The sequence below is a fragment of the Octopus bimaculoides genome, chromosome 11 (genome assembly GCF_046866305.1).
Source record: "Octopus bimaculoides isolate indiv1 chromosome 11, ASM4686630v1, whole genome shotgun sequence".
In the NCBI taxonomy this organism is placed as follows: domain Eukaryota; kingdom Metazoa; phylum Mollusca; class Cephalopoda; order Octopoda; family Octopodidae; genus Octopus; species Octopus bimaculoides.
Window position 1 is genome coordinate 22,914,542 of NC_142938.1, and position 12,569 is coordinate 22,927,110.

Consider the following 12,569-nt stretch of genomic DNA (forward strand, 5'->3'; position numbering starts at 1 on the left):
GTACCAAAATTTGAAACCATTATTATATCTAGATCAGATGGTGATGCTCATTTACAAGTATCACATGATGTCAAGACAAAGAAACACAAACTCATAGACACAGACACATATAGACTCCCCTATATATATATATATATATATATATATATATATATATATATATATATATATATATATATATATATATATTCTTTTATTTGTTTCAGACTGCAGCCATGTGGAGCACTACCTTGAAGGATTTTAGTCAAACAAATTGACCCCAGAACTTATTTTAAAAGCACCATACTTATTCTCTCAGTCTCATTTGCCAAACCACTAAGTTATGGGGACATAAACACACCAACACCAGTTGTAAAATGGTGATGGAGTAACAAACAGACATACAGACACACACATAACACAAGCTTCTTACCACACACCCACACCTGCACCTATTATATATGTCTGTATGCATATATATATATATATATATATATATATGTATAATCATCATCATCATTTAACATCTGTTTTTCATACTGGTATGGGTTGGGTGTGGCACCCACACAAGTGCATTTTACATGGCACCAGCACAAGTGTAATTTATGTGGTATTGGCATAGGTGCATTTTGTGTGGTACTGGCACAAGTGCATTTTACAAGGCACTGCCACCTGCAAGACAAAGACTTCTCAGCTGGGAGAGAGAGAGTGGTGGCATGATCATAAAGGACGTGCCTATATGTATGGATGGCCACAATTTTACTTAGCTTAATCACACAGCCATGCCAGCATCAAAGAAGAAAAGATGGAATAGTCATGCCTGGAATGTCTTTAATCATAGGTTTGCTCAGTCAGAGCTGATCTGAGGCGAAACAACAGCTACCACCACCACTAACCCTGTTGTCTTACAGAAAGGAATAACACCATGGAAAATGTTGTTCTGGATAATTTATGTCTATAGAAAAAATTGCTTTTGACCTTAGGTTTGCTTAATCAACGATTGTTGCTGTTGTTGGCACTCCGTCGCTTGCGACATCGAGGGTTCCAGCTGATCCGATCAACGGAACAGCCTGCTCGTGAAATTAACGTGCAAGTGGCTGAGCATTCCACAGACACATGTACCCTTAATGTAGTTCTCGGCGATATTCAGCGTGACACAGTGTGACAAGGCTGACCCTTTGAAATACAGGTACAACAGAAAGAGGAAGAAAGAGTGAGAGAAAGTTGTGGTGAAAGAGTACAGCAGGGTTCGCCACCATCCCCTGCCGGAGCCTCATGGAGCTTTAGGTGTTTTCGCTCAATAAACACTCACAACGCCCAGTCTGGGAATCGAAACCGCGAGTCCACTGCCCTAACCACTGGGCCATTGCACCTCCACTTAATCAATGGTAACCAAGGATTAAACAACAGCAACAATAAAAAGCAACAGCATCACATCGTCCACATTTTATGCATTTAATCCTTTGCTTTTCCAAAGTATTTTCATAAGTTTGTCCCAAAATAAAAAGCTTTCCTTTCGTAAGCCCCAAGTTACTCTTGTGGTTGAAAAAAATTGGGAATGTGTATCATACATGATGCATGGATGCCAGGCTACATCCTGTATGTCACATGTGATACACAGTATAGGTCAGTGTTTCTCAACTGGGGTCCATATAAGATTTTGTTGTTAAAGTTTATGAGCAATAAATTGTTTATACTTTTACAATGTGGAGGCGCAATGGCCCAGTGGTTAGGGCAGCGGACTCGCGGTCACAGGATCGTGGTTTCGATTCCCAGACTGGGCGTTGTGAGTCTTTATTGAGCGAAAACACCTAAAGCTACACGAGGCTCCAGCAGGGGATGGTGACGAACCCTGCTGTACTCTTTCACCACAACTTTCTCTCACTCTTTCTTTCTGTTTCTGTTGTGCCTGTAATTCAAAGGGCCAGCCTTGTCACACTGTGTCACACTGAATATCCCCAAGAACTACATTAAGGGTAAACGTGTCTGTGGAGTGCTCAGCCACTTGCACGTTAATTTCACGAGCAGGCTGTTCCGTTGATCGGATCAACTGGAACCCTCGACGTCGTAGGCGACGGAGTGCCAACAACTTTTACAATACACAAAATGTTTTAACAATTTTTAAATATAATTCTTGATAATATTTAATTGTATATATATAATAGGATTTATTGTTTATGGGGGTTCATGGGCAAAAAATGGTTGAGAATTGCTGGTAGAAGCAAATGGATAAATGCCACATGTTGTTTTTTCCATTTCTCATATTTTCATTAATACTTGTTTATAACTAGAACAAGTCTAATGAATATTACAGAATTAATTTCAAAATTAGATCAGGTTTAATCTAGCAGTAATAGTTTTTATGGATATGCTATTCTCATTCATTTTCTTCCATTTCTATACTCGTCTGATTTTCTATGCAAAATAAAATATTCTTTAAAACTTTCTTGTGTTAACCTGAAAGGAAATAACTCATAAAAAAAAATTGTTCTGAAGATATTCATATAGCTCTCTTGTCTCTACCTTCCTATCTATCTATCTGTCTAATATTTCATAGCGATACTAATAAGCCATTTTTATATCTATCTCTGGTGCCTGTTTTTTGGTGCTCCTTTTGTGTGCGATCTACAAGGGAGATTACTTTGGGTTACTTTTAAAATTATTTTGTACATACTGTAAATCCTCAAGTATAATCCACACTTTTTTCCCAAAATTTAAAGGTCAAAATTTCTAGTGCGTACTATATACGAGGTTAAAAATGAAAAATATTTTCTCAGCAAAATTTTCTAAGTGATAAATATGTAAAGGCAATTTACTTAATATTTATTTTTCACTGACGTTATTACTGTTATTTCTTTATTTTCTGCAAAGTGCACAAAAAAGCTACGTTTGCATTATGTTATATATACAATAATAATAAAGGACGTTACCATATATACGTTTACAAACCAAGGATGTTATATAGACCTCCTTGACTCAAGTTAGAGAAGGGGTTCGTATTATACACAAGGGTTAGGTTTTTCAGAGGTACAGCCCCCTAAAAATCCCGTGTATTATACTCAAGAGCAGACTATATTCGAAGATTTATGGTATTTAGCATTGTAAATGTATTTATTTTTTAATTCTTACTATTTTAATAAGAAAACCATATAATAATTAAACTGAGCATGTAGATCACCCACTAGAGTAAATTTGTTCATGTAGATCACACAGAAAGTAGCACTGACACAGAGTAAACTAAAAAGTAACCTAAAGTAATCTCCCTTTAAATTGTAGATCACACAGCAAAGTGGCACATTTCTGTTTTTTAAGAAATGATGTGAATTTAGTGCTGGTTTCTTGTAAAAATGCAACTGCTGTCTGGTTTCTTACAGAAATGCAACTACCTTTACCTTGTCACTAATCACATTGAAAGATCTTTACACCTTATGGGCTGTTAGAAATTGAAAAATAAACTAAAAAGTAACCTAAAATAATCTCCATTGCAGATCACACACCAAAGGAGCACCCTTGTTTTTATATCTGCATTCTTACGGTCAATATTAACATAGTATTCTGTCTGTTATGTATGCGTATGTATAGTTATATACATAGGGATTCATCATGCACCTTTGTATATACATACATATACACAAAATTACATAAATCTACATATTTCTAGGAGTGGCTTTTATCCTTCAAGCTCCATGCAAAATCATTTCTTATGCATTTTTACATATTTTCGATGGTGATCTCTTCCATATAAGTAAATGCTTCTCTGAGTGCCCTACATCTTATAGCAGAAAGAGTTGTAAGCAAATTAAATTCATTGCATAATCTCCTGTTCCTCTGTCCCTATATGAATGTGTTTGTGTGTGTGTGTAGGCACATACATAAATATGAAGACTATACAATGTTAGTAAGAATAAAATTGTTATATCGTCAATGTAACAAGAATTGGTTATCTTATTATAACCATTTGCACAATAACAATCCAATACTCCAAAGCAGAATCAATAGCAAGACTAATGCTCTCACAGTTCGACCTCAACTGCCTACCAACACATCTATTTATAAGACTTGTCCGGTCCACTGACAGTCATATGCAGGGGTGTCAGTTCACTCCACAATAAAGGTAAATCACAAAGAAAAACAAAGATAAAAGTAGCACCCATATTCAACTAGTCATATCAAAGAAACAAGCTATTGAACAAAACCACCCTCAGCTCATTGACTGCCCCATCAATAGGGCTCTGAGAGTAACTGAATTTCAGGATCATGCCACCCACCACACTGACGACAGCCATCCCAAACACTGTGCTAATTATTAAGCAGATGTAAATATTAAGTTAGAGACTGTTTGTGTCCCAAGGTAATAATAATAAACTTTAAAATTTATTTATGAACATAAAGATAAATCTGATACATTCTGGGAAAATGTTCTTTGGACAGACAAGTGGAAAATTGAATTGTTTGGACGAAATTTGCATAACCATGTTTGGAGGAAAGATGGTACCACCTATTCGCCAAAAAACACAATTCCTACTGTAAAGTTTGGAGGTGGCAATGTCATTGTGTAGGGGTGTTTCTCTGCAAATGGCACTGGCAATTTACATGTGATAGATGGTAGAATGAACGCAGAGATGTACCAAAATATTTTGAACAATAATTTATGGGACTCTGTAGAAAAGCTCCAGCTTTGTGAAGGGTGGGTTTTACAATAGGATAATGACTCTAAGCACACGGCGAAATCTACCAAAAATGGATTGTCAATCACAATATAAAATTATTAGAATGGCCAAGCCAGTCACCTGACTTGAACCCCATTGAAAATTTGTGGTGTTATTTGAAAATTAAAACTCATTCAAGAGCCCCAATGTGCATTCCAGATTTGAGGAAAATTTGTCAAGAAGAATGGGAAAAAATTCCTAAAGAAACATGCAAGTCATTCATTAAGAACTACGAGAAGAGATTTGTTGTAGTGTAACTGAATAATGGTTATGCTACGAAGTATTAAATCGGAATTATCAGTTATGTTCTGTACGAATACTTTTTTCACCCCTAAATATTTATATTTGTATATAAATTCATTAGTTACTATAATTTATTAGTTTCTTTTGCATATTCTTAGTTTATGCATGTGTATGCAAATATAGCATTAGTATATCCCATTTATGTTCATTAGAAATAAAATAATTTTGACATGTACGAATATTTACACCCGATAAGCCAGCTGGAGGAGATGTCCTCCTGGGGCTAAAAGCAACAGTAACATCCACCCCTAGGGGTCAGCCACACTTAAGTGGCAATATACTACACTTTATCGTGCAGTTACTGTTAATACTTCATTTAGAGAATTAACATTGCTTGTTTTCACCTTTTCAATATCAGTGAAGAATCTCACTGGAAAAGAAGATATAAGGTTTGCCAGGTTTTTGTCTCTCTCACCAAGGTCATCAGCTGTCGAACGCCGACGAAGGGAAATAACCCTGAAATCCGGATACGTTCGTGCTGCTGGTCGAGGTGAGAGGGATAACTCCCTTGGCAAACAGGACACAGTCGTGTGTCGATAAGCCAGCTGGAGGAGATGTCCTCCTGGGGCTAAAAGCAACAGTAACATCCACCCCTAGGGGTCAGCCACACTTAAGTGGCAATATACTACACTTTATCGTGCAGTTACTGTTAATACTTCATTTAGAGAATTAACATTGCTTGTTTTCACCTTTTCAATATCAGTGAAGAATCTCACTGGAAAAGAAGATATAAGGTTTGCCAGGTTTTTGTCTCTCTCACCAAGGTCATCAGCTGTCGAACGCCGACGAAGGGAAATAACCCTGAAATCCGGATACGTTCGTGCTGCTGGTCGAGGTGAGAGGGATAACTCCCTTGGCAAACAGGACACAGTCGTGTGTCGATAAGCCAGCTGGAGGAGATGTCCTCCTGGGGCTAAAAGCAACAGTAACATCCACCCCTAGGGGTCAGCCACACTTAAGTGGCAATATACTACACTTTATCGTGCAGTTACTGTTAATACTTCATTTAGAGAATTAACATTGCTTGTTTTCACCTTTTCAATATCAGTGAAGAATCTCACTGGAAAAGAAGATATAAGGTTTGCCAGGTTTTTGTCTCTCTCACCAAGGTCATCAGCTGTCGAACGCCGACAAAGGGAAATAACCCTGAAATCCGGATACGTTCGTGCTGCTGGTCGAGGTGAGAGGGATAACTCCCTTGGCAAACAGGACACAGTCGTGTGTCGATAAGCCAGCTGGAGGAGATGTCCTCCTGGGGCTAAAAGCAACAGTAACATCCACCCCTAGGGGTCAGCCACACTTAAGTGGCAATATACTACACTTTATCGTGCAGTTACTGTTAATACTTCATTTAGAGAATTAACATTGCTTGTTTTCACCTTTTCAATATCAGTGAAGAATCTCACTGGAAAAGAAGATATAAGGTTTGCCAGGTTTTTGTCTCTCTCACCAAGGTCATCAGCTGTCGAACGCCGACGAAGGGAAATAACCCTGAAATCCGGATACGTTCGTGCTGCTGGTCGAGGTGAGAGGGATAACTCCCTTGGCAAACAGGACACAGTCGTGTGTCGATAAGCCAGCTGGAGGAGATGTCCTCCTGGGGCTAAAAGCAACAGTAACATCCACCCCTAGGGGTCAGCCACACTTAAGTGGTAATATACTACACTTTATCGTGCAGTTACTGTTAATACTTCATTTAGAGAATTAACATTGCTTGTTTTCACCTTTTCAATATCAGTGAAGAATCTCACTGGAAAAGAAGATATAAGGTTTGCCAGGTTTTTGTCTCTCTCACCAAGGTCATCAGCTGTCGAACGCCGACGAAGGGAAATAACCCTGAAATCCGGATACGTTCGTGCTGCTGGTCAAGGTGAGAGGGATAACTCCCTTGGCAAACAGGACACAGTCGTGTGTCGATAAGCCAGCTGGAGGAGATGTCCTCCTGGGGCTAAAAGCAACAGTAACATCCACCCCTAGGGGTCAGCCACACTTAAGTGGCAATATACTACACTTTATCGTGCAGTTACTGTTAATACTTCATTTAGAGAATTAACATTGCTTGTTTTCACCTTTTCAATATCAGTGAAGAATCTCACTGGAAAAGAAGATATAAGGTTTGCCAGGTTTTTGTCTCTCTCACCAAGGTCATCAGCTGTCGAACGCCGACGAAGGGAAATAAACCTGAAATCCGGATACGTTCGTGCTGCTGGTCGAGGTGAGAGGGATAACTCCCTTGGCAAACAGGACACAGTCGTGTGTCGATAAGCCAGCTGGAGGAGATGTCCTCCTGGGGCTAAAAGCAACAGTAACATCCACCCCTAGGGGTCAGCCACACTTAAGTGGCAATATACTACACTTTATCGTGCAGTTACTGTTAATACTTCATTTAGAGAATTAACATTGCTTGTTTTCACCTTTTCAATATCAGTGAAGAATCTCACTGGAAAAGAAGATATAAGGTTTGCCAGGTTTTTGTCTCTCTCACCAAGGTCATCAGCTGTCGAACGCCGACGAAGGGAAATAACCCTGAAATCCGGATACGTTCGTGCTGCTGGTCGAGGTGAGAGGGATAACTCCCTTGGCAAACAGAACACAGTCGTGTGTCGATAAGCCAGCTGGAGGAGATGTCCTCCTGGGGCTAAAAGCAACAGTAACATCCACCCCTAGGGGTCAGCCACACTTAAGTGGCAATATACTACACTTTATCGTGCAGTTACTGTTAATACTTCATTTAGAGAATTAACATTGCTTGTTTTCACCTTTTCAATATCAGTGAAGAATCTCACTGGAAAAGAAGATATAAGGTTTGCCAGGTTTTTGTCTCTCTCACCAAGGTCATCAGCTGTCGAACGCCGACGAAGGGAAATAACCCAGAAATCCGGATACGTTCGTGCTGCTGGTCGAGGTGAGAGGGATAACTCCCTTGGCAAACAGGACACAGTCGTGTGTCGATAAGCCAGCTGGAGGAGATGTCCTCCTGGGGCTAAAAGCAACAGTAACATCCACCCCTAGGGGTCAGCCACACTTAAGTGGCAATATACTACACTTTATATATATATATATATATATATATGTATATGTATATATATATATATATATATATATATATATATATATATATATATATGTATATATATATGTATATATATATATATATATATATATATATATATGTATATATATATATATATATATGTATATATATATATATATATATATATGTATATATATATATGTGTGTATATATATATATATATATATATATATATATATGTCTAGATGCTAGTGCAAGGATAGAACAGATAAGTACTGAAACAAGTTTAAAAAAACAGAAATTAAATATGTATGTGATACTAAAGAAATTTACATAAGGTAATCACTGAATTTGGTTGTTTTGCACCAGGTCAGCCATAATTGAGCTAATCTGTGATCCAGGAATTTCAGTTGTAACATTTCCGTCTCCCCCACCCCCAACATACTGTAATTTATCCAGAATTATATGGTGTTCCCACATAATATAATCATAAATTATCTAATATACCAAAATCATTAATTTTTTGAGATCTGTTTGCTTTGAGTTTTGGGAGCTGTACTTTTGTGATCCTTTCTAACAATTTGTGTAAGAGTCCAACGGTTCCTATCTGAAAGTTTTAGTTTTCTTCCGGAGTTTTGTTTTGACGAGGAGTTTTTTCCCTCTTTCTCAAAGGCTGTCATTACTTTCAAGACAGTACTTCATGATACACCAAACATTTCGGCTGTTTTCGTTATGCTAGCACCTGCCATACGAGCACCAACAATTTGGCCTCTTTGAAAGTCCAATCGATCTATTATTTTAATGAATTTTAATTACCTTTTTCTGATGATATCTGAAAAGAAACAGCGATTTTAAGCAAAACATACTAAGCAACACTAATAATAAATCAAAAAACAAAAATAAACAAGCTTTTGACGGTTTTATAGATATTTCAAAATTATGATGCTATGATACTGGGTGTTTCCATTATTTTGTCCAACCCCTGTATATATATATATATATATATATATATATATATATATACATGAGGGAGTGCTGAAAAGCTCCTGGTTTTGGGTAAAAGAAAATACAGGAGGATCAGTTAAATATGATTTTATTCAACATATTTCCCTCTCAGATTTACACACTTATTGCATTAGTCCTTTAGTGTTTTTCTAAGCCCCATAAAGGAACTTGGAATGTTGGGCCTCCAACCAATCCTTTCATGATATCCTCAAAGCCAGGAACTCTTCAGCACCCCTTCATTCATTCATTCATTCATTCATACATACATACATATATACATACATACACAGAGTGTTTCAGCTAAGTTTGACAGTTTGCATAAAAGGAAAAGAAAACACAATAGCCCATTCAAAAGTAAAAGTATTTTTAAAAATCAAAAAATATCAACTAGATAATTGCTGGGAGATAACAGTTTGCTTAAAGTAGCTGCTCTAAGATTCCACTACAGCATCAAGAGGGTTCCAGAGCCTGATGCATGCACTTCTCTCTGTATCTGTGGTAAGATCTTCAAACACCTCCTTAATCTTGGCCACCAACTCTGCCTTGGTGTTGCAGACAGAATGGTTGATGTCTTTCTCAACTGCATCTTGCACATAGTAATCCATGGGATTACAATCAGGAGAATTAGAAGGTCAGCAAATGGAACTTATGATTCTTTCTGGAGGTGTGGCAAGGAGCCAAATCCTGCTGCCACACATATGACCTTACAGTAGCAAGCCTCTCCAGCCAGGGATTGACCACAGTCGCCAGCAGCTTCACATAACTATGTGAATTGAGATTAAGGCCCTGATCAAAGACGTGGGGATGAATTTTATCTCTTTATTGCCCATAGGGGGCTAAACATAGAGGGAACAAACAAGGACAGACAAAAGGATTAAGTTGATTACATCGACCCCAGTGCATAACAGGTACTTATTTAATCGACCCAGAGAGGATGAAAGGCAAAAATCAACCTCAGCAGAATTTGAACTCAGAACGTAATGGCAACGAAAAACCACTAAGCATTTCGCTTCACATGCTAACGATTCTACCAGCTCGCTGCCCTACTGTGGGGATGAATTCTGGCATACAGACCCAGTCAGAACGCCTGCTGTACCTTTTCCTTCATAGTGTCCATTGCAGCTGTCTATGTCATGACTTAAATGCTCACATAGCATTGAGTAGCAGTCATGATATTGGCCTTTTGATACCCAGCATGAATCATCATGATATAGACAACTCTTTTCCAATATTGAAATGGCTTCCAGTCCTTCATGTCAGCTAATTTTTTCTCAGCTACAGCTTTCATCCTTTTGCTCTCCAATGCTGTTGACTGTTCACCAATACATCAAGCTGTTCCTAAAAAAAAGGGAAACATAAAAACTCATCAAATTTAGTTCAAACACTTTGTAGACCAGAAAAAGTCAAGAGGTATGAGAGGTGAATACATTTATTTAACCACTTGTCATCATTGGGTATTACAGCTGTTTCGCAGCCTTCATCATGTCATAATAATTTCAGTATATTTATTTATTTATTTATTTATGTGTTTCAGCCAAGTGGCTGCGGTCATGCTGGTGCACCGAATTATTTTTCATGCTACACATTATACAATACAACTGTATATTTAAAATCAGTGCAGTTAAAGAAATCTAGTTCAGCAGATCACTAAAACATCATGGTTACACTAAATGTGAGTTGAAGCATTAATGTAAACATGATGTTCTAATGATCTGATGAGCTAGCTTTCTTTATCTGCATTGATTTGTAAATATACAACTGTATTGTATTGTGGAGACATGTAAAATAATTCAATATACACTGCAATTATTATTACATAATGAAGGCTGATAAACTACCAAGATCCTGAGGATGACAAGTGGTGAAATAAATATATTCACCTCTCACACGTCCTGATAGTTTATATACTCCTTATGAGTGTATATTTTATATACTTCTCATGAATTAATTTCATCTATCAGATCTGGATTTCACCAGCATAGAACTCTACATCATACTCCTCCGTAGTTGGTTATTATGTGGTCTGCTAACTGGGTTCACTAGAGGAACTTTCAGTGATAGTCATATAATCCAATGAATCGATATATTGCACTTCAAATAAATGGGAGGATGAACAGAGAATCAAAGGGTTACGCATTTTCTGTTCATCCTGACGAGGGGGTCATTGCCTAAGATGCATATAGTGTGCATAGAGGCAACAGCAATGAATTCCTGAAATAGCCATAGATGTTGGAAGTTAAATTACCTTTTGAACTGATTCGTGAAGATGTGAATTAGCTACCTGATTGGATTCATATCACACACCTCCAATTATCATGAACTACAACTATATTGACTTCTACATTTTAAATATAATTTTCATAGTTGGGTATAATTTCATTTTATATACATTTCTCTTTAAATTTTTTGTTGATTTACTTACTGTAATAATCTTTCTCAGATATTTTTAGTCAATTTTTCTATACACTTTCTGGACAGATCCTGTGTATTTTATACTTTTTTATATATGATTTTTACTTGGTGTTTGTTTTTTTGACATTTGAAAGCCATGGTATCATTTATGTCATGAAGTGTAGAAGCATGGATATGTAAAGTCCGTTAACCTAAATTCAATGTTTGTTCTTAAATTATATTAATGGCATTTAAATAAATAAATAAATATATATATATATATATATATATACATATATATATATATATATTTACACATATATATATACATACATATATATATACATATATATATATATATATATATATATATATATACATACATATATATATACATACATATATATATACATATATATATATATATATATATATACATACATATATATATACATGCTTATATATATATATATATACATATATATATATATATAGGCCATTACGTTTCCACATATAGGTATATATATATATCTATGTGTATGTATCTGTCCCTTCATCACCACTTGACAACCGGTGTTGGTGTGTTTACGTCCCAGTAACTTAGCGATTCCGGAAAAGAATCCGATAGAATAAATACCAGGCTTAAAAAATACATACTGGGGTCGATTTATTCGACTAAAAATTCAAGGCGGTGCCCCCATCCTGGCTGCAGTTTCACGATTGAAACAGGTAAAAGATATATGTATACACACACACCCAAGATGTAAACTACGTTAAAAATTTATTTTATGTAATTCAAAGATTGTCTGGTAATGAATTCAATGCACTGGTTAAAGAGAAAAATATGTTTATTATATTTATAAAATCGAAAGTATATATAACACCGGGTCGGTGTGATCGGTCGTTGGAAGCTAGATAAATAAAGCATTAACGATACGAGGTGAAATGACCTCAACCAAATTTTGATGATTCATTCTCAAAATATCGTCTATGAAACTTATCTCTTTAGTGTTACGTTTCAAGCTTCGTTTGAATTCTTTTTGATATGAACGAAATCCTCATAGGAGAAAGAAACAATTGTTGCCGTGAACCGGAATGCGGTTGAAACTGGACAGAGAAAATTATTTCTTGCATGATGATTTGAAATT